The 22,857-nt window shown below is 39.2% G+C and overlaps 1 protein-coding gene and 1 non-coding gene across 10 annotated transcripts in view; one reads left to right on the forward strand and one right to left on the reverse strand.

Moving 5' to 3' along the window:
• Window positions 1-22,857, forward strand: part of Grik1 (glutamate ionotropic receptor kainate type subunit 1) — a 342,565-nt gene that overhangs the window by 182,182 nt on the left and 137,526 nt on the right. The gene's annotated exons all lie outside the window — the stretch shown is intronic.
• On the reverse strand, window positions 2,020-2,211 carry LOC122105704. The gene has a single exon (XR_006147064.1). It is a non-coding gene; the product is annotated as a U2 spliceosomal RNA (small nuclear RNA).

A 22,857-nucleotide genomic window follows, 5' to 3' on the forward strand; every position in this document is an offset into this window, starting at 1 on the left:
GATTATCTATATATAAATATCCATGTATTTATATATGTATATATATTTCAAGAAAATCTCAGGGAGAAATCATGGATAAGAATAATTGGGCTTTTTTGGAAGTCATTTACCCAACAAATATGCATACCAGTAATGCTACATATGCAAATACAGTATGTCTAATATACACAGCGGTCCAGAAAATAAATTATATAATGATTCAAAATAATGAAAAGATAGTATACCACATCAGTAGGAAATTATATGCATATACTAATGGATGTGTCCATTTAGGTAGCCTAAATTATATATATATATATATATATATATTCATACACATAAAATAAATACTTGTATTACTTTTTTCCCTGCTACCATGCAGAGAACAAAGGTCAAACCACTTAAATAATGAAATTACAGTAAAGTCACAAAAATTTCCCAATAGCAAGTCTGTAAGTGAATATCAGTTATCTATGGGCAGAGGAACTTTGATTGTAAAGCTTTCAATACTCCCACAAATAGATTCTATTACTGTTATAAATTGTCCCCCCAAACCACAGAGGCTATTTGTTAGTGTAACAGAATCTTTGGTATATGGAAGTATTGGAATATTTATTGAATATAATCAAGCTGTGCCTTTGGTGAAGTTGTCATATTGAATCTGTAGCAGCCTCTGCTACACAGGTTGGTTCTGTGGATCCCAATCTGATGGAGCAGTTGTTCTGTGTGCATTGGACCAGTCATGCAAGAGAAGGAGACAACTCTGGGGATTTTCTCATTGGCAGTCCAGTCTTTTGGTCAATAAGCACCAAAGGTCATTTCTGCATACACAACATTGAACAGAACTAGTCACCCAGCCCCTTCTAACTCTGTTAGTCATACACACCCATGCATTCAGAAAGGTAAGAGCCAGAAATACTGCCTACTCATACCAATGTCCATGTTTCAGGGGAAGAAAATCAATATTTGTCATTATAAAAAATGCAAACATTGATCTACCTCAAGAAAAAAATCTAACCCGTGTGAAGAACTAAATAATAAACAGGAAAAACATGGGCAATAAAAATTGTCAAAAGTTTTATGCCTTCATGGGTAGAGAAACTTACATTCAATAACAAAACAATGTTATCTTGGACACAAAGAAAAAGAAAAGGGCAAGAACAAGCAGGAAAAAAAAGAACTAAGAAATTGTAAACAAGTTTTTTGTTTGTTTTTGTTTTTTTGTTGGTGGTGGTGGTGATAGTGGTGGTGGTTGTGGGGCTTGAACTCTGGGCCTGGGTGCTGTCCCTGAGCTCTTCAGCTCAAGGCTAGCACTCTTACCACTTGAACCACAGTGCCACTTCTGGTTTTCTAGTGGTTTAGAGTCTCACAGACTTTCCTGCCCAACTGGCTTTGAACCACAATCCTCAGATCTCAGTCTTCTGAGTAGCCATGATTACAAGTGTGAGCCCCAGCACTCAGGGATAAAAAGTTTTAAAAATGAAAATCATCAGTATTTACAGGGATAACATTAAAGCAATAACAATTATTTTCTGCCACAAACTGATTTAAAACCATAGAAATTCTGAGCAAGGCTGCAGCTGAATTGCGCATTTCTGTACAGTGAATACCAGAAGGAGTTGTTCAGCCTTTGTTCTTTCATGTCCAAAGCCTAAACTCTCTATCACTTTATGACTTAATGACTGTATTACAAGGCACTTTTCTTTCCATCAGTGAAACTGGAAGAAATACCTCAGGTCAATCAGAATAGTGACTTGCTCAGAAAAATAAGGGTGACGCGGTTAATTAAATAAACCATAACATACTGAGACAACCATTAAGAACCTGAGTTGTTTTCAGGCACTGATACTGAACGCCTAAGCCAATGTGAAATTGAGAGAGGTAAGAGGATGCTAGCATCTTACCTGTTCTGCTTTAAAGAAAATTCAGGGAAGTATCCTAAGAAAGTAAAAGGAAATCCATCCAATTTGTTAATAATAACTGTTTCACAATGATCCCGTACTATATGTTCTATTGTTTGCTTGTATGTTAAGTCCTCCAAAGGGCTGTGTATTTCCTAACAATGCTGTAATTCCAGATCAATGTGTAGTGTAGAATAGGTTTCTATTTCACCTCCTCCAAAATTTCACTCAATATATCGTTCTATTTTCTTCAGATGGAGGGTGTATCAGGTATTAAAGTGGTAAGAATAGAAACTCCTCTTGATCGCAGTCAAAAGGCTGAAGAAGGGATGTTTTCTTTTTTTAACTCCATCTCCCAAATTTTTATGTGGATGTTTTTTAAGTGAACTTATTTTATTTTATTTTTTATCGTGAAAATACTGTACAGAGGGGTTACAATTACATGGGCAAGATAATAAGTACATTTCTTATCAAGCATTGTAGCCTCCTCCTTTGTTTCCCCCTCCTAACCCTTCCCATCCTCCCCCTGCCCCCCCAATCCTCCCTGCTCTCCACCCCCTTCCCCCCCCCCCCCCCGCACCAAAGTTGTAAAGTTAAGTGAACTTATTTTAAATAAAGTACAACTTCCTTCACACTCACTATATGACAGCATCCACTGTGGGAGTTTGATGTACAGCATTTTTAAATGTATGTAAATGATCAGAAAAGAAGGCTCGCAGATCTCAGTGTTTTCAAAACAAGTGAGGGGTGTTTTTAAATTTTGCCTCTTGTAGCATTCCTGTCAGCCCTGGCTGACGAGTTGGTTAACTCTGCTTTATTGTGGACCGATTTGAGCTTTCCTCAACAGGTGAATTGGGATTTTCTCTGCCTGGAACCACACTACTTCACATGAAGCTTTTCCTCTGAGAAATCATTGCACTGAGCTTATTTATCATCCATGCCAATGTAGACTCCTTTCCATTTATACTGTTACTGAGCAGCCAAGGAGAGCTGTGGAAGGGGTTTCCATCTGCGAGACTCTAGAATAACTTGAGGAATAATAAGAACTACAGAGTTTTCAGGCCCAGAAGAACAAAGATTGTTAGGTTTTCTCTCATAAATGGAAGCTAGACTTAGTCTATTGATATATAAGTAAATGGTTTGGGTGGTATACAAGGGTACACAAATATATTAACTGAAATAAGGTATATTCAGAGGAAAATCTACTGAGTAATTCCTTAGAAAGGTTAAATCAAAGTGCTATAAAAATTAACTCCAGGAAAGCGGTATTTGATTGGGGTGGGGTGAGGTCAAGAGACAGGAGTAAATGAAAAGGGAAGGAGGAGAATGCAGTAAAAATAATTCAATGTCTACCCACAAAATTAGGCAAAGTGAGGGAAGGAATGTTTGGGAGGGGTGGGTAAGAATGTTGTAAGGGGTGACATTGCTCAAGATACACCATATTCATTAACTGTTTTGTTGAATGGCAGCTCCTTTGTACAACTACTTAATGATCATAAAAACATAGAAAAGAGAACTTTAGAGTTTCAATTTCTGGTTTTAAAGAAAGAGGGTAGATAAGGAAGTGTTTACAGCTAAGACTCTTTAACCTGCTTGGATGATCTAAAACCTTATTGTTGTTTGAAAGTCGATTTCTGAAAGTAAGGAATAAAAACGTTTACTGAAAGAATGCTTTGTAATTTACAATACTTAGGCACTGGGAAATATGCGAAGACATTTTAAAAACCTCATAGAAGGCTGGGATAAAGCTTGGTGGCAAAGTGCTTACCTAGCAAGTGCAAAATCCTGGATTCGATCTCCAGTACCAAAACAAAAAGACCAAGAAATACAGTAAAACACACACACACACACACACACACACACCCCAAAAAAATAGAAAATATTAAGAAAAAGAAGATAGTAAATGGTTTTATACTTTTAAATATTTACACCAAATGTGAAGAATTTGCACCCACAACATGACTTTGAGCTATGACTACCTAAAAGATGCTCTTGTTCATAGAAAGAAAAGTGACCTTCTTGCTTAAGTTGCCTGTAAATGGAAAAAGAACTTGAAAATATATAAAACCTGAAAGTATGTATAAAATATTCATTTCGCTAGAAGTAGTAGGATCATTAGAGGATTTATATTTCTGATCAAAACCCACTTGACTTTGCACACAAATGGTACAGAAATAATCATTACAATGTCAAATTATTTTAGTTCCAATGGGATCAGATCCCTGGATAAAATTTTTCACAATACAGTTTAATAATAATTCAACTTCATGGCACAGTTACAAAGGAGAATTTCCTCTAGTAACAAGCATTAGAAACACACTGGGTCCAACATCATTATTGATGGCTTGTAAGAGCCATACAAATACAGTGTGAATTTCCAAGTGGAAAGACACTAAGCAGGGCTTCCCAAAATTGTTTGCCCACTAACTTTGTGAATGACATCTATGTACACACATTGGTAAATATGGCTCAGCTGGAGCTGAGTTTCCATTTGTTCTGGCTTCAGAATTCAATTTTCATTTTAACACAAAAAATAGCTCCTTCTCAGCCAGAAGACATTTCTGCTCAAGAAATAGCAGACACAGACGGGAATTATACTAGGAAATTAATATGAAACACATGGTATTGCTTCCTTGGCACTATGGGTTGTGATCTTGGCATATTCCATTCGCTTAATTAATAAATAGATAGATTGGAATTGTGAGCCTTTTAGTAGGAATGTGTCGTTTAAATGAGATGTTAAAAGCTAAAAATGTAACTGATTTCAAGAGACATTAAAGTTATCCCAGACTCATAAAATACAAGTTTGGCATGAATTCTCTGGCAGTCTTCCTGGCTCTTGCCTGAAATCTGCCATTGAATAGGAGATGAGTGATTCCTCCATGATCTTGAAGACACTGGAAGCCTTATGAAAAGTGAACAGGGAGAGAGAATCAGAGTTTCCAAAGAGCTTGGGGACAATAGAGCTTAATAGCTGGGAGACAGCAAGCAATAATTGCTTTTAAAAGAAAGGGAAAACAAGGCAGTGGTGGGAAAGTCAAGAGGTGTTACTAACCACCTCTACAACCTCCCTCCCTCCCTCCCCCCTCTCTCTCTTCGTCTCTGCCTCTCTCTCCCCCTCTCTCTCCCTCTCTCTTTCCCTTTCTCTCTTCCTCTCTCTCCCTCTCTCTCCATCTCTGTCTCCCTCTCTCTCCCGCTCTCTCCCTCTCTCTCTCCCTTTCTATCTGGGCAGAACACTGTACTTCATGGAGCGTAGCACTAAAGTATGAGGTGTAGAGGCAATCCAACTACACAAACATTTCCTGGAGAAAATGTGGTCACTGCTTTGAGTCTTGCCCAGAGAAGGCAAGTTTCAACCAACATTCTTCCTACCCTTGAGGAACAGGCAGCCTCCAGCCTTAAGATAGTGTTTGATTGACACATAATATTTATACATGTTTATGTGGTTCATTATAAGCTATATATAATAACCATATATACATATATATAATGAATATTCCATTAAGGTCTTTGACCCATTTGGAGTAAGAGAGAGGGATCTAATTTCAGGGTTCTATTTGTGGATAGTCAATTTTCCTAGCATTACTTATTAGAGTTTTTTTCCCCCAAAGCTTGTGTTTGCACTGGAAACACTGAATAATATTTCATTATGTCTATGCTACATTTCTTTTTCCATTGATTCACTGAAGAACATTTGTTAATACCAAATCCTGGCTGTCATGAACAATGCTGCAAGAAACTCGATTCAGGTGTCCATCCACCATGTGGATCCATTGATGTGGTCTCCTAATGGAGGTATAAGTAGGTCTTCCCGGAGTTGTACTTCAAGCATCAGGAGAAGCCTTCATGCTGTTTTCCATAATGGCCATACTAAATAAGTGCTCTCAAATATGCCTTAGGTTTTACATTATTAAAAGAGAAAAAGTTCACCTCTCGCTGGATGAATTGGGAAGCATTGTATGCGGCAGGGAACAAAAAGTACATGTCCAGCTTTGTTAATGGAGTAACACACTTCTGTATTTAGCTTCCTATTTTAGCGTAATCTATCCTCAATCTATCACCAGAAGTGCAGCCAGCCCCAGTGGACAGCAAGCTGAGGGCAAGAACCACATGTTCTTTATCTTTGTCTCTTCCACGGCTGCCAGCCTTGCCTTAGATATGAACAGATGGCCGAGGATGCACCATGAATTCAACTGGATATTGAATAACATTCAGACAAGAGGAGCACTGATTGGATACTATTGCCTTTTGTTTCTAATGTGCAATGCAGAGTCTTTTTTTTTTTTTTAAGTTACTGGTAGTATTTGCTGAACCCAACTTTTTCCCTTACTGAGAGCCTCTGAAGCACAGCCATAATTCTTGTTCTTGAGACACATTTTCTTCTTTCTCAAAGGGCATTCCTATTGAATTCATCCAGATCTCTTTGAGATACCAAAGAGAGAGTTCAATTGCAGTTAACATCTGAGGTATGACATCAACTTCATTCTCTCTCTTCAAAGGACAATGGTATCTAAAAGTGCTTGTAGCAGGTCAGGTCAGCTGTGGACCCATGAGACAGTGCTCAGCCCTACCCACAACTCTGTCCTCCCTCAGGGCACCCAGGTCTTTTTGCTCATTAGTTTTCCGTTAGGTCATGGAACACATGGCTCTCACCCAAATGAACTGAGCAGATGTTTAACAGGACTGCTTCAGTGTCTAAAATGTAAGACAGGAAGAGGGAAGCTGAGTGAGGAAGAGAGCATTAAACTAAGGGAATCTTGAGAAATTAAAACGTGTAACCTTGAATTTAAAGGTGCAGTAATATAAGCCTAGAGTAAATTGCTTATGATGTAATAAACTAAAATTATGGATGTGGCAATAAAGGTGAGCAATATAATACTGTATATTTAAGAGCAGCTATCAGCAAAGGAATAGGTCATATTGCCATCTTGTCTTCTGCTGTTAGCTTCTAGAGGGCTATTATTCTGTGTGGATGCAAAACTGGAGTGGGCCTACAGAGACATTCACTTCTTTGTCTCCTTGCTCTGTTACCTTTCCATCCTGAGTGACCTCCCAACTTATCACAGCACACAGCACACAGCGCACACAGCAGCCAGGTAAAAGGAAGATGAGGCTTATTAGAATATATAAAGTCATATTTGACCATTTCCTGCCACACTCAGAATAAAGTAGGAAATATAATAAATTTTAAAAAACTCCAATGTATCCTATAGTCCAATTAATGGCTATACTTACAGAATGAAGTTAAATAGCTAGAAATGGCTAGTAGAAGATAACATTTTTTTCCCAAAAAGGATAGACAGCAGTGAAATGCAACCAATATGGGCAAATATTTGGAGGCAATGGTTAATAGTGAGAAAACTATCAACAATGAGGAATACATTCTAGCTTCAAAGCACAGTGCGGTGACCAAAGTTAATAAGTTATTATGTTCCAAAATACCTAGGAGAGAAAATTATCAGCAAGAAGAAATGATAACTTTGGGAAGTAACACATCTTTTAATTATCCTAATTTGATCATAATTCCATACAAATATATATATATATATGTGTAATCACTGTACTTATAACCATGTAAAGTTGTACTGATTGAAAAATTAAACAAAAAACTTTTAAATTAGTCAGTACTGAAATTTTCCTAAGGCAGTCAAATACTACATCAGTTGTCCATGGCATTTGTAACAAATAACCACAAAAATGTATTGCTTAAAACAAAACACTCCTATTCTCCGACAGTGCTAGAGACAGAAATACAAAACCATAGTATTGGAAGTGGCATTGTGGCTCAATCGGTACAGCTCTGGCCTTGAGCTGAAGAGTGCAGGGATTGTGCCCAAGCCCAGAGTTAAGCCCCACAACCGACAAAAAAAAAACAACTATAGTATTGATAGAGTCCAATGTACTTTTTTACAAAACTGTAGAGAAGATTTGGTTCTTTTCTTGGTGGGTCCACACACCCTTGGCTTTTGGAACCATCACTCTAATTTCTCCATCTGCTATCAAGTCTCCTGGTATTAAGTATCCCCTCATTGGTAATAGCTCATAGATTTCTACATTCAGGCGTGATCTCATCTATGAAACTGGAATCAGCATGTTGAACTGCCTAGTTGATACCTGCACTTAGATTGTTAATAGGCATCAGAAATTAATCATGCACCAAATCAAGTCTCTTCTGCCCTGTTCCTCATTGGTCCATGGCAACTGTAGACCTGAATCTTTCCTCATCGTTGATTCTCTTCCTCTCACTATAGTATATCAGCAAATCCTGTCAGCTCTACCCTCACATTTAATCCAGAATTCAATCGCTTTTTTCCCCATACCCCAATATCAGAAATCTAAATCAAGGTACCATCATCTCTCACCAGAATTATGGAAACTGCTTTTTATTTTACTAGACTTTTATTGCACCAAATTCAAAGGGACATCTCCTGGTGTTTTACTCTTGTCCTCCTCCTCCCTTCAGCTGATTATTCATCCAGATGCAGGGAGGCTTCTCTTGAAATACATCATGCCATTTCCCTATATTGCTGAAAGCCCACCACTGGCTTCGCCGTGCCTCACTCAGAATAAAACCCACAGTCCTGTTATTGCTTGGGTTCCTCTCTGATCCACTTCATTTGATTCCGATCACTTCTCTTAGCTCATCTTTTACTTGTCCACGTATGGCCTACCCAACTTCAACCACATTGTTCCTCAAAAATAACAATAAGCAGCTGGGCACTGGTGGCTCACACCTGTAATCCCAGCTACTCAGGAGGCTGAGATAGGAGGATAACAGCTCAAAGCCAGCCAGGGCAGGAAAGTCTGTGAGACTCCTCTTTTCAATTAGCTGTGGTTCAAGTTGTAGAGTGCTAGCCTTGAATAAAACGCAATGCCCAGGCCCTGAGTTCAAGCCCCTGGACTGGCATGCACACACACACACACACACACACACACACAAACACACACACACACACCAATAAACAGTGCAATCTTAGTGCCTCTTATTCCCTTTGCCTGGAATGTTCTTGGTATCTTCACAGAAGCTTCCTTACTTCCTTTAAGCTGTCATTCAGAAGTAATGGGCCTTTTAGCCAGACCTGGTAGTTCCTGTCTTCCTGCTTTTGATCAGCTCCTCATCGAGAATGCAAGCTCCAAAAGTCACATTTTTGTTCCTTTAGTTCCCTGGTGTCAATGACTCAAACAGCATAGGATTATAGTAGACAAAACACTTAATAAATATGTGCACACTGGGACTGGGAAGGTGGCTCAGTGGTAGAGCGCTTGCCTTGCATGCCTGAGGCCCTGGGTTCGATTCCTCAGCATCAATAAGCAAAAAGAAAAAAGCCAGAAGTGGCACTGTGGCTCAAATGGTAGAGCGCTAGCCTTGAGCTAAAGAGCTGAGGGACAGCACCCAGGCACAGAGTTCAGGCCCCACGACCGGACCCCCCCCCAAAAAAAATAAAATTAAAAAATAAATAAAATTAAAAAATAAATATGTGCACAAATGTGTGAATAAATCATTGAATGAGTATTTTTTGTCCCAGTCCTGGGGCTTAAACTCAGATCAGAAAACTCAGAATCTGATCCTGAGTCTTTTGGTTCAAGGCTAATGCTGTATCAGTTGAGCCTTAGCTCCATTCCTGGATTTTCTAGTGGTTAACTGGAGATAAGTCTCATGGACTCTAATGCCTTGGCTGTCCTTGAACTGCAATCCTCAGATCTCAGCTTCCTGAATAGCTCTGATTATAGGAGTGAGCCACTGGCACCAGGCTTGAATACATTCTCTATAAAGCCATGAACAATGATGCATAACAGGTCAATGTGAAATGAATCATGTGTGTATTTGTGTGCACATGTAAACCTGTTGCATTTCTCAAATTGTTATATTGGGAATGTCTTCACATTACAAGGTAAGTTGAATAAGCAATGTTCCTTTTGCAGGAACAAGACACAACACCATGCCTTTCCTATATATTTATGTATCATTAAGTGAGGCAATTGCCTGGTACAAGAAACATTATTTTTCTCAATTTGAGGGAAGGGAAGAACAGGATAATTTCCATACTCTCCACTCCTCATCCAGCTCAGGCTCCATCTAGAGGGGGCCAAGATAGAAAAGCTAGTCAGTAGTGGAATTGCTTCTCTTTAAGGCATTGATAGGAGGCCCTTATAAGTTAGGAGCTTAGAGGAGGTCCTTAGGTCATTGGGATAAGCCCTCAAAAGAGACTGTGAAACCTATATTCCTTTCCCCTCTCCTCTTTTGTCTTCTGGTCAAGAAATAAGTAGTTTGCTCTGCTAAGTGTTTCTAACCATGGTGCATTGCCTCATCACCCCAAAGCTATAGGGCATGAACAGAAGTCTCCCAGTGAACCAAAATGCAGTCTCTGTAGAAATGTTACCTCTTGTATTTCACTGTAGTGGTGACAAGCTGACAAACATACTTTGTTCTTAAAAATTAGCAATACTCAGAAAACACACCTTTTACCCTTAGCCTTCTCTAAGTGCTGCTTTTGTCTATGATGATTACATTGGTAACCCAATCGTAGTAATATGTGTGAGTATGAAAATTCTCTTGTAAGTAGATGGAATTATTTGGTGCAAACGATAGCACTTGCTTGATCACTCTTCATCTTACCTGTCATAACTCTGTGGGGCATCTATCTGTGTCTTTGTGACCTCAAAACACAATTGAGTCCTATCTTTCATCATTGGCACAGAGGTCTATGAAACGGAGACAGACACATTGCTATTGTCTTGGAACTTGGCTACCTAACCTGAGATTGATAGTGACTTCCTCTTTGCATGTCTTACATTACTCTGCCATAATGTAATCTTCTTAGAAGAGAATATCACTTGCATACATGTGATTTACATTAAATTGCCTATTTAGAAGGCCCTTGAAGGAGGGAGGGAGAGAGAGAGAGAGAGAGAGAGAGAGAGAGAGAGAGAGAGAGAGAGAGAGAATGAGAGAGAGAGAGAAATATTACTTGACCAAGATTACTTGACTAAGGCTGCCACAAGAAACTAGCACAAACTGGGTGCCTTATGTGACAGGAATTTATCTTGTCACAGAGCTAGAGGCTAGAAGTCTAGGATCATGGTCTCAGGAAGTCTGCTTCTCCTGAGGCTTTTCTATGGATGGCCATCTTCTGGCTGCATCTTCATGTGAGCTTTACTCTGTGTCTCCCATGATGGCTCAAAATACATGTGTCTACATTTCCTTTCTTTTACAAGTACAGACTGGATGAAAGACACCCCCCCCCCACCAGCTGCACAAGTGACACAGTGAGGTACTAAGTCTTATGGTTTAGACTTCAACACATGAGCAGGGGTGTCACAACTGAGCCCATAACAATGATCTACAAAAACAGATTTGTTTCAAAACTATTCAAAACTGTGCACAAGCTTCTTTATTTTCTTCCTATGCTTTGCTTAGTGTCTCTGTGTGGCAGCTTTGCTCGTGAAGGAACACAGTGTACAGAGAATAAAACTTTTGAGCATGAATATGTGTACCATTATCTCTTCTTCCCAGCAGAGTACAGTGGAGAAAAATCAAGACAAGAAACCTCTAAAGAACCTTGGCAGTAGAGCCTAAAAACACACATTTATTAATATCAGAAAAAATGCTCATTTTTCAGAACTCATATCTCTTTTGGTATTTATAAGAAAAATCATTTCATTCTTGCCATTACAAACCGTGCAAGTATTCACAGAGGAAGGCAGAGCACAATTCTCAAAACACAAAACAGTCTCTTCTGTTTTGTTACTTTTTGCAACCAAATCATCCTATCCCCTGATATCAGGCTGCTAAGGGCTGGGGCAGGGAGAGGCTGGGATGCGCAAACGTCATGCTCTTGATCCTGAGTCACCACTTCTAATGGTAATAAGGCAGACACATGAGATATAAGTTTAAATGGGCCTGGAACTCCCAGGCTGGCAGGTTTTAACTTACTTTCCCTGCTATCATGTGCCTACTCTGCTCTATTTCTCAAGAGTTACAGAGCAGGGGAGAAGCTTGTTCCTCATCTTGAACTCCTTACACTTCCCTGACTTGGGCAAATAAAGGAAGATGGTTGCTTTACTTTTCTCCTCCTTGAGCCTAAATGGGCTTCTAAGTTTTCCTTAGATCTAAGTTTTACTTCCATCTACCACTTGGTGAATTTGTAGGACTTGAAATCACCAGTCAGCAGCAATGAGGAAGAGTGAGCGAGACCGCGGTGCGTGAGACAGAGAAGGATGAGTAGAATGGGTGGTAGAGGGTGGGCAGCATCAGACAGAGAGGAGGAAGAGTGGAGGAATAATGAGGAACCCCTGCCAACTCTTCAACCAAAGGGCTCCCTGGATTACAAATAGCTGGGGCGTAAATTCACTTCACACACATACACTCCCAAAATACCTTTTAAAGATTTAACTAACAGCACACACAAATATAAATTTTAGAAAAAGAAAGAAAAGGAAAGGAGGAAGGGAGCAAGGGAGGAAAGGAGGAAGGAAGGAAGGAAAGAAGGAAGGAAGGAAGGAAGGAACGAACGAAGGAAGGAACGAAGGAAGGAACGAAGGAAGGAACGAAGGAAGGAATGAAGGAAGGAACGAAGGAAGGAACGAAGGAAGGAACGAAGGAAGGAACGAAGGAAGGAAGGGGGAAAGGGAGAAAGGGAGAAGGGGAAAGAGACAGGAGGAGGATGGGGAAAGAGAGGGAGGGAGAAGAAAGAGGAGGGAGAGGAAGAAGAGTGTGTTGGATCATGCAGTTATCCCTGGATATTTGCTATGTGTTCTTTTTTTAATTTTTTTCTTTTTTTTGTCAGTTGTGGGGATTTGAACTCTGGGCCTGGGTGCTTTCTCTCAGCTCTTCAGCTCAAGGCCAGCACTCTACCACTTGAGCCACTCTGCCACTTCCAGGAGATAAGAGACTCACAGACATTCCTGTCCAGCTGGCTTTGAACCATGATCCTCAGATCTCAGCCTCCTGAGTATCTAGGATTACAGGCATGAGCCATCAGTGCCTGGCTCCTTCACACTTCTTGTCAAAGACTTTACAACTAAAATGTGAAACTACAGGGAGAAAGAGAAGAGATGAAGTGTCAAATTCTTTAAAAGTCTTAGTCTGTTTCCTCTTATAATTTTTTCCAATTTACTTATTATTTATCATTTTAACAAATTTTACTGTGTGGTAATTCTCCAGGTTTCTGTATACTTTATGTTACTGTGCCCTTTCTGGGAGAAAAGGAGAATATGGTAGGATACTGAGCCAATGACACCATGAATAATATTCTCATTGGATAAAAGCATAAAGGAATTCCTTTCAAAATGGCAAAATACACTTACACATACTCTAAGCAGTAATTAAAAACAGTTAAAATGTTTTTAGCGCAGGTACACTCAGGTTTATGCTGATGACATGTATGTACCTAAGGAAATTTTGAGCTAAGCAGGAAGTTGTTCGATCGGTGCTGACTCAACTTTATTCCCATTTTCCATGGGCAAAATACCAGCCAATTTCGGGGTAATAGTTGTGTTTTCACAGTACTTATAATGCATTATCTTAATCAAGTTCCAGCAAAACTCCCTTACTAACCACATTTAGAGAGAGATAAAGAAAATGTAATTAAACACATATATATATGATATGTATACATGTATACCCACATATACATACATATATGTATATCTGTATATATGGGACAGACATCTGAGTTTGTCTTGGACAATTCTGGATAAAAGTTATAATCTCCCTTCTCCCTTTTGCATTTGTAAAAACAAAAGAAAATTCTACCTACCTTAATGAATATTATAGTTTGAATCCAGTGTTCACAAAAAAACCTATTTCATAGTAACTTTAGTAAGATACTTAAATATCCTCCTCAGAGAGGAATTTGGTAAGCCAATGTTTATCTTCAAAACTTCTGTTCCATAAGATGATGTTAGGCAAAATGAACCCAAGATAAGGACACAAGTGTTTTTTTTCTTTCTTGCTATTGTTTCTATTGTATTTATAAGGTGATTTTTTTTGTTGTTGCTTTGTATGTCCTTCCCCCACGGTATAATCCCTGTTTTCACTGTATGTGATGTTGGTATAATTTGGTGAGGGGAAGGGAAAAAACGAATAGTTTAAATAGGGATACAGGATGACCCATTGCAACAATGAGATGTACAAGATGCTGTGTCAAAAAATGAACTTTGGCAGGGGAGTGGGTGTAGTTGTGCGTGGAGATGGGAGGGCAGGTATGGTAGGGGAAAAACAAAGGAGGAGGCAACAATGCTTGATAAGAAATGTACTCATTACCTTGCTTATGTAATTGTACCCCCTCTGTATGGTATCTTCACAATAAAAAAAAACTTATTAAAAAAAAAGAAAAAACTTCTGTTCCCTATTGAGGTGTTTGCTCCTCTTACCAGACTAGCCTACACACATCAATTCTATATACATCTGAGCCTAGAATTAACATTGAACCTTGGTCTCAATAGGGATGGCAATTTTAAATAAGAGAGACTGGTGTCTCTCTGCATGACATGTCTTGATGAGATTGGGGAGATACACAAGTAAGTAAGTGATTACTAATAATTATTGCAGAAGTCTTAATGACAAAGAGCTTTCTATGTAGGCCAGCCTGACCATTGCAGTAAACTCTTCTCACATTCATCTTCCTTCGGTGACTTGTTTATTGCCTTAGTTTACCATGTCTGTGTTCAGCTTCCACTAGCAGTTGTGAGAGAAATGATAAATCCATCCCCAAATCTCTAGGTATAATTGTCGTACAAAAGCATAACACACATGGAAGAGCAAAGTTTTTCCTCACACTGTTTTTGGAGTAAATGTACGATATGGATCCTTACAAGGTGGTCACGCAGATTTCAACATAGTTTCTCAGAGAACAGGTAAATGATCAATACTTGAAATAATCATACAATTTAGTCTACCAATAGTGAAAATATATCCTAAAAAAATCAAATTAGTTCAATATAACCTTTATTTGCTTTCTTAGCCAGATATTGTAGTAGATTCTTTGGTAGAAAAGGTCAGTTTAGCCCAAAGAAAATTACAGATGTATATTTGTTTGCTATTCTTTGAAAGTAGGATCAGGATACTTTTTTTTTTTTAATTTAATTTTATTTTATTTGAGAACATACTGTACAGAGGGGTTACAATTACATGGGCAGGATAATGTATACATTTCTTACCAAGCATTGCAGCCTCCTCCTTTGTTTACCCTTCACCTCCCTTCCCAGCCTCCCCCCTCCCTCCCACCATATCATACCCCCCTCCCCCCCACCACACCGACATTGTAAAGCTGGTTTTGACATGACATTTTGTACTTCTCATTGTTGCAACAGGTCCACCTGAATCCTTAAACGATTGTTTGTCCCGTCTCCTCCACATGTTATACTGACATCAAATATAGTGAAAGCGGTGGTTACACTGTGGGGAAGGGACATACAAAGCCACAAAGAAATAATCTTATAAATGCATTAGAAACACATGCATGAAAGAAACAAAACATTAAAATACATATTTGAGGGTTTGTTTTCCTAACATCACATTATCTGACTTTTTCTGCTTGACTCATACATCTACTAGATATTGCAAATAAGGGAAACCATGGGACCTATGTTTCTTTGGGCCTGGCTTACTTCACTTAATATAATTTTTTCCAAGCCTTTCCATTTCCTAACAAATGGGGAAATGTCATTCTTTCTGATGGAGGCATAGAATTCCATTGTGTATATATACCACATCTTCTTGATCCATTCATCTACTGAGGGGCATCTGGGTTGGTTCCATAGCTTAGCTATGGTAAATAATGCTGCAATCAACATAGTTGTGCTGGTAGCTTTAGTGTGGTCTTGTTTGTGATCATTTGGGTAAATGCCCAAAAGTGGGATTGCTGGGTCATAGGGGAGTTCTATGTGAAGTCTTTTGAGGAACCTCCATACTGCTTTCCAAAGTGGTTGAACAAGTTTACATTCCCACCAACAATGAAGTAAGGTTCCTTTCTGTCCACATCCCCTCCAGCATCTGTTGTTGTTAGAGTTCTTGATTTTTGCCGTTCTAACTGGAGTGAGGTGATATCTCAATGTTGTTTTGATTTGCATTTCTTTTATGGCTAGGGATGTTGAACATTTCTTCATGTGTCTATTGGCCATCCTACATTCTTCTTCAGAGAAGCTTCTCTTTAAGTCTTTCGCCCACTTACTTATTGGGCAGTTGTTTCTTTGAGGATTTGTTGTTGGGTGGTTTAATTTTTTGAGTTCCAAGTATATTTTAGATATGAGACCCTTGTCCGTTGTATGGCTAGTAAAGATCTTCTCCCAATCCGTGGGCTTTCTATTGATCTTGCTAGCTATGTCATTTTCCCTGCAGAAGCTCTGCAACCTTATGCAATCCCATTTGTCCAACCTTTCTTTGATTTGTTGTGTTTCTGGGTCTCTATTCAGAAAATTTCGGCCTGAGCCAAGGAGACCCAGGGTTTCTCCTATTCCATCCAGTAATGTTTTCAGAGTGTCTGCTTTGAGTTCAAGGTCTTTGATCCATTTGGAGTTGATTCTGGTGCAGGGTGATATATAAGGATCTAGCTTTAGTTTTCTACATGTAGTTAACCAGTTTTGCCAGCACCATTTACTGAAGAGGCTGTCTGTCTTCCATTCTATTGTTTTAGCTCCCTTATCAAAGATTAGATGGCTATAGGTCTGTGGGTTCATTTCTGGGTTTTCAATTCTATTCCATTGGTCCTGAGGTCTGTTCTTATGCCAATACCAAGCTGTTTTGATTACTATGGCTTTATAGTAGAGTTTGAAATTTGGTATTGATATTCCTCCAGCAGTGTTCTTTCCGTTGAGGAGCGTTTTTGCTATTCGGGGTCTTTTATTGTTCCATATGAATTTTTGGATTGCCTCTTCTATTTCCTTGAAGAATGAGGGTGGAATTTTGATAGGTATTGCGTTGAATTTGTAGATAGCCTTGGGAAGTATTGCCATTTTCACGATGCTAATCTTTCCAATCCAGGAGCATGGCAGGTTTTGCAATTTTTTAAGTTCTGTGTTGATTTCCTTTTTCAAGATTTTAAAGTTTTCATCATAGAGGTCCTTCACTTCTTTGGTTAAGTTAATTCCTAGGTATTTTATTTTTTGTGGGGCTATTACAAATGGAGTTGCTTTCCTAATTTCAGCCACACTTTTCTCATTGTTGGCATACAGAAAAGCCATTGATTTTTGGGGGTTAATTTTATAACCTGCTACTTTGCCAAAGTTTTGAATCAGCTTGAGTAATTTGGGAGTGGAGTCTATGGGATTCTTTAAATACAAGATCATGTCATCTGCAAAGAGGGAGAGTTTTATTTCTTCTTTCCCTATTTGGATCCCCTTTATGTCTGCATCTTGTCTTATTGCTGTAGCTAGGCATTCTAATACTAGATTGAAGAGAAGCGGAGAGAGGGGGCATCCTTGTCTTGTTCCTGAATTAAGAGGAAATGGCTTTAGTTTTTCACCATTGAGTATAATGCTGGCTGTAGGTTTGTCATATACAGCCTTTATTGTATTGAGGAATGTTCCATGGATTCCTAATTTTTCCAAAACCTTCATCATAAAGGGGTGTTGGATCTTGTCGAATGCTTTTTCTGCATCTATTGAGATAACCATGTGGTTCTTATTCTTGCTCCTGTTGATGTGATGAATAATATTAATTGATTTGCGTATATTGAACCAGCTTTGCATCCCTGAAATGAATCCTGTTTGATCGTGGTGTATGATTTTTTGGATGAATTGTTGAAGTCGGTTGGCCAAAATTTTGTTGAGAAGTTTTGCATCAATGTTCATCAAAGAAATGGGTCTATAGTTCTCTTTCTTTGATGAGTTCCTGCCTGGTTTTGGGATGAGGGTTATGATGGCTTCATAGAATGTGTTCGGTAGTGAGCTTTCTCTTTCAATTTCATTGAAGAGTTGGAGGAGAATTGGTGTGAGCTCTGCTTTGAAGGCCTTGTAAAATTCCGCTGTAAAACCATCTGGTCCTGGACTTTTCTTAGCTGGAGGTCTCTTATTGCTGTTTCTATTTCAATGCTTTATATGGGCCTGTTAAGATAGTTTAACTCATCTTGGTTTAGTTTTGGCATGTCCATATTTGCTAGGAAGAGGTCCATTTCTGTCAAGTTCTCAAACTTATTAGCATAAAGTTTTGAGAAGTATTCCCTTATAATGTTCTGAACCTTGGTTGTTTCCATGGTGATGTTTCCATTCTCATCTCAGAGTTTATTAATTTGGGTGTGTTCTCTTCTTTTTCTGATAAGATTTGGTAAGGGTCTGTCAATTTTGTTAAGTTTTTTGAAGAACCAACTCTTTGTTTTGTTGATTCTTTCTATAGTTTTTTTGGATTCTAATTCATTTAATTCTGATTTAATTTTGATTATTTCTTTCCATCTACTGGATTGGGGTTTATCTTGCTGCTCTTTTTCAAGGAGGTTTAGATGTGTCATTAGATTGTTAGTTTCAGATCTCTCCAATTTGTTGATGGAGGAGCTCAGAGCTATAAACTTGCCTCTGAGTACTGCCTTTGCTGTGTCCCAGAGGAGCTGGTAATTTGTGTGTTCATTTTCGTTGAATAGCATGAACATTTGAATTTCCTTTCTAATCTCTTCCATGACCCACTCATGATTCAGCAGTGTGTTGTTCAGCCTCCATGTGATACCGGACTTTCTTTGGTGGCTTTTGGTGTTGAGTTCTAATTTTATTCCCTTGTGGTCAGAGAGAATGCAAGGTATAACTTCAATGTTTCTGAATTTAGACAAGTTTGCTTTGTGGCCTAAAATGTGGTCTATTTTAGAAAACGTTCCATGTGCTGCTGAGAAAAACGTAAACGTGTATTCTGATGCTGCTGGGTGAAATGTTCGGTAGATGTCTGTTAAGTCTAGTTGATCTATGCAGCTGTTTAGATCTGCGGTTTCTCTGTTGAGTTTTTGCCGAGTTGATCTATCTAGTGGGGAGAGTGGTGTGTTAAAATCCCCAACAATTAATGTCTTTGGATCTATATGGGATTTGAGGGAAAGTAGTGTTTCTTTGATAAATTTGGGTGCTCCATTGTTTGGCGAATAGATATTTAGAATTGTAATATCCTCCTGAAGGAGAGATCCTTTAATTAGTATGTAGCGACCTTCTTTATCTCTTCTCACGAATTTTAATTTGAAGTCTATTTTATCTGATATTAGGATTGCAACTCCCGCCTGTTTATGGGGTCCGTTTGCTTGGTAGATTTTGTTCCAGCCTTTAACATTGAAAATGTGTTTGTTTTTACGGGCAAGATGTGACTCCTGCAGGCAGCAGATAGAAGGGTCTTGTTTTTTAATCCAACTAGACAGTCTATGTCGCTTAATTGGAGAGTTCAGTCCGTTAACATTAAGAGATAGGACTGAGAGGTATTTGGGAGTTCCTGCCATGTTATCTACCTTCTTGGGGGCTGCGAAAACTGGGTTCTTCCTATGGTTCTTGGATTCTCAGTTTGGGTGCAATTTCTTGGCCTTTATTGCGGTCTTGTTGGTTTTCTATGTGTAGGACATCTTTAAGAATCTTTTGTAGGGCTGGTTTGGTGGAGATGTATTGTTTCAATTTTTCTTTGCTATGGAAGGTTTTTATTTGGCCTTCAATTATGAAGGAGAGTTTAGCTGGGTACAGTATTCTTGGTTGATAGTTGTTTGTTTTTAGGGCATGGCATACATCATTCCAGGCTCTTCTTGCTTTGATTGTCTCTGCTGAGAAATCTGAGGTGATTCTAATTGGTTTCCCTTTATAAGTGATTACCCTTTTCTCCTTGACAGCTTTAAGGATCTTTTCCTTGTACTGAGTTGATCCTGTGTGGATTATAATGTGACGGTGGGATGTCCTATTCTGGTCTGGTCTATTTGGGGTTCTAAAGGCTTCTTGTATCTGGACAGGCCTATCTTTTTGCATGTTTGGGAAGTTCTCTGCTAGGATCCTGTTAAACAAATTTCCTAGACCATTAACTTCTGTTTCTAGGTGCTCCTCTACACCCATTATCCTTAGATTAGGCCTTCTGATGGTGTCTTCCAGGTGTTGGATAGATCTATCATATTTCTTAGACTTGTCTTGGATGGTTGTATGTTCTTTCTCTATAATATCTAGGCTGTCTTCAATCCCTGAGATTCGATCTTCTGCATGGTCTAACCTGCTGTCAAGACTCTCTACTTTGTTTTTTATCTCTTTTCCTTCTAGTTGGTCAGCTTTGATGGCTTCAAGTTCTTTGTTGAAGCTCTGTTTTAGGTCTTGTATGAATTTCTTTACTTGCTTAATTTGGTGTTCAGTGTTTGTCCTCAAATCACTTAGTTGATTGGTTATGGTTTCTTTGGGCTCCCATTCCTTCTGTTGGGTTCCATTCAGCATTCCCTTTGTGGTCTCCCTGACTTCCTTCAGCTCTTTGTTAATGGATTCCATGAATGCCTTTAGTGATCTTTGTGTGTTCTCTACCTGGTCTCTCAATTCCTGTATTACTCTTTGATTAGCTTCCTCCCGTTCGTGGGATTCCTGCAGATCTCTTTGAGTGTTCTCAGCCTGCTCACGCCATTCCTCCCTTTCTCTTTGAGTATTCTCAAGTTGTTCACACAAATCCTGTATCAGTTTTTGAGTAGCTTCCTCATGCTTATGATATTCCTGTATAAACTTCTGGGATGCCTCCTCTCTCTCCCTATCACGCTCATACAGAGTCCTTTGTACGTTGTCAAACTTCTCATTTATCATGTTTGCCAGCAGTGTTTGTAGAGCTATTTGGGAACTCTCCTCTGGATTATTCATTATCCATTCTAACCCCTGATTATCAAGATTGGGAATTGAGATACCCGAATTTGCCATTTTTCTTGTGTTTTTCCGGCTTATTCTGCCCATTTGAGATGAAGATAGCACCAGTTTTGTGCTAGAACACTATCTTAAGGCAACCATCAACCAAAGTTTGCATTTGTACAGTCAATAGTCTACAGATACAATCTACTTCAACAGATACATCTATTCGACATCAAACAACTATATGTTAAAGGACTTCGAACCGCAGAGAAGAATTTGGAAAACCAGAAATTATTAGGGTTAGGGAGAGATGTGGGTAAAAAATAGGAATAGATTGGTGTGGGGAGGCACAGGGAGAGTTAACTATGTCCTAATCACAATGCAGGAAATAGGTTGGGTAGGATGCAAGTAGAGAGAGAGAGAAAAAGAAGAAAGGGAAAGGGGAATGAAAAGAGACCAGAAAAAAAAATAGAAATGTAAAAATTAATGTTATTACAGAGATTAAAAGACCATCTATTTAGAGAGGAATGTGAATATGTTGAGAGAAAGGGAGGGACATAGAGGAGTTGTGAAAAACTTAAAAAAAATGCTTAAAATATTATATAGGTATAAAGAGGTAGTACTGCTATTAATAAATTTAAGTCTCAGAGGTTTTGAATTGAGTAATAAGTTTGTGGATTAAGTGTGTACACAATGGGGGATAGGGTCTACTAGTTAACTATGGGTTTATCTGAGGATGTGCAGGACAAGAGTTAAGTCACATAAAGAAGAACAAAAGAGGAAAATGTGGAAAGGATAGGAAAGTGAGAAGAAAAGATCAGAAGTTCAGTAGAGCTAGACAAAAAACAAAAAGATAATTAAGAATGAAAGAAAAAGAGAAAGAAGACAAGAAAAGAAAGGAAAACACACATTCACGTATTCCTAAAATAAAAATTATAAGAGGAGAAAAAAAAAAGTTACTGGAAAACAATTATTTTTTCAGAAGAGGCAAAAATTAAAGATTAATAAAAGTTTTAGAAAAGGAAAAAAAATTTTTTATATATATAAGGTAACAAAAAACGAAAAAAAAAACCAAAACAAAAAAAAGAAAAACAGAAAAGAAGAAGAAGAGAAAAAAAAAAAGTTCTTTGATTTTTTTTTTTTTTTGGGGAGTGTGGGAAGAGTCCTGTATCTCCCTTTTGTCTGTAACCAGAGTCTGGTTGGAGTCTCTGGTCAGCTTGAGGTCCTGTGGCTTGATTGGTTTCTTAAGTCAGTTTGTTGGAACAGGCAGAAAAATGCTCTGCTTTACCCAAGATTTTCAGATCCCCCTCCCAGGTTAGTTTACTGGGAGGGTGATCTGCTGTGAGAATCACAAAAGAGGGGGATGCAGTGATGAGGCTAGGTTCTGGGTAGAGTTGAGCCCTTTCAACAAACAGTAGCTTTTCCCTGGGGCTATTTTGTGAAAAAAACTCACAGCACCCAGCCTGGAGCCATTCTCAGGGTTTCTGTTTTTCAATTGATTGTGGTGGCTGCTAGAGGGAGGGGCAGCCTCTGGCTCTGGTTACCTGGTGAGGAGAGCCACTCCAATGGCTGGCGCCTGAGCTGGGTGACTTTTCCCTGGATGGAACTGAGTATGTGAGGTCACTTTGCCGTTAAGTTCTTGTGACCTGCTAAATGACTCGTTTTATTCCAAGGCCTGAGCTGGAGCTAGCAGCTCCTCCGAGCTTTGTCGGTATCCAAGATGGAGATCACTGGTGCTGGGCGGGGGAGGGGTGGCCTTCCCTCCTCTGCTTCCTGATAAGGAGTGAGGAAGTCGGGCTTGTACTCACGCCGAGTCTTGGATCCTGGGTCGTCTCTGGTCTGCAAAGTGCAGGATGAAGTTGTCTGCTCCTTGTCGGTTCTTGCTGGTGTTGAGTAGAATCCGCTCGTCTGCTGCGTCTGGCTCCTTCGTCCCAGACTGTGTCTCAGGTATGCCCCTGCGGTGGTGGTCGCCACCGCGACCCTGCGGCCGCAGCGGCAGCTGCTGGCAGGCGCTCAGATGTGTCTGCTTGGCTTCCCCTCTCTTGAGTAACTCTCTGTCCTGTGATGGCACACTTGGTGTGATTCTCTGGCTTGGGACTGTTCACTGGAACTCTGAAACTGCTTTCTATGCAAGAGCTTGTTCAGATTCCAACCTCTCCTCCGCCATCTTCCCGGAACTCCCCCGGATCAGGATACTTTTAACTGGAATTTATCAAGAATT

Source organism: Dipodomys spectabilis, unplaced genomic scaffold (assembly GCF_019054845.1).
Source record: "Dipodomys spectabilis isolate Male_0828 unplaced genomic scaffold, ASM1905484v1 ptg000032l, whole genome shotgun sequence".
In the NCBI taxonomy this organism is placed as follows: domain Eukaryota; kingdom Metazoa; phylum Chordata; class Mammalia; order Rodentia; family Heteromyidae; genus Dipodomys; species Dipodomys spectabilis.